The sequence below is a fragment of the Monopterus albus genome, unplaced genomic scaffold (genome assembly GCF_001952655.1).
Source record: "Monopterus albus unplaced genomic scaffold, M_albus_1.0 scaffold156.1, whole genome shotgun sequence".
NCBI lineage: Eukaryota > Metazoa > Chordata > Actinopteri > Synbranchiformes > Synbranchidae > Monopterus > Monopterus albus.
In genome coordinates this window covers 725,067-725,664 of record NW_018128036.1, presented here as the reverse complement: position 1 = coordinate 725,664, position 598 = coordinate 725,067, and the positions used below count along the sequence as shown (strand labels likewise).

Sequence of the window (598 nt, the reverse complement as noted above, 5' to 3'; positions counted from 1 at the left end):
CAAAATAAAAGCAGCTGATCCATGCTATTAACCCCTTCCAGCCAGGTTTAGGACAGAATAGTTGCTAATAGGCAGCTCATAATAGCAACAGCCATTGTACTGTTGCTTTTTTTGCCAAGCAGAGAACTAATATAAATCACAATCCTGCACTCATCAGTGCTGCCCATTTCCTCAGATTTTATGCAAAAAAGAAAACAAACACTTCACTGGTTTTCTCCGCAATACATTATTCCTTCTGTAAATCATCTTAGTTGTGTGCTACTCCAGAATTTGCATGATCCTAGAGTTATAAGAAAGCACCCTTTTTATATATATGGCCTCTATTCATCTTACTCTCTAATGATATGGATGAAAAGAAAGCATAATTGCAAGGTGGAATACTTGCCTCCCAAAATAATTTCATTTTATTTAAGAAACAATTATGGATGGGAACAATTACAGCTTGTGTTTAATGCCAAAATCACAGAGCTGATGCAACAGCTTAATTTAATTTATAGCTCAGCTGTAAGGAGGATATTTTCTTTAAGCGTAGCATTTCCCTAGAAAGAACAAAGCTAATGGCTGAATAATGAGATACGGTAAAATCCCCCCCCCCCCT

General features: G+C 36.8%; 1 protein-coding gene across 6 annotated transcripts in view; it reads right to left on the bottom strand.

The window, feature by feature from the left end:
• Positions 1-598, bottom strand: part of LOC109968637 (RNA binding protein fox-1 homolog 3-like) — a 644,376-nt gene that overhangs the window by 205,935 nt on the left and 437,843 nt on the right. The gene's annotated exons all lie outside the window — the stretch shown is intronic.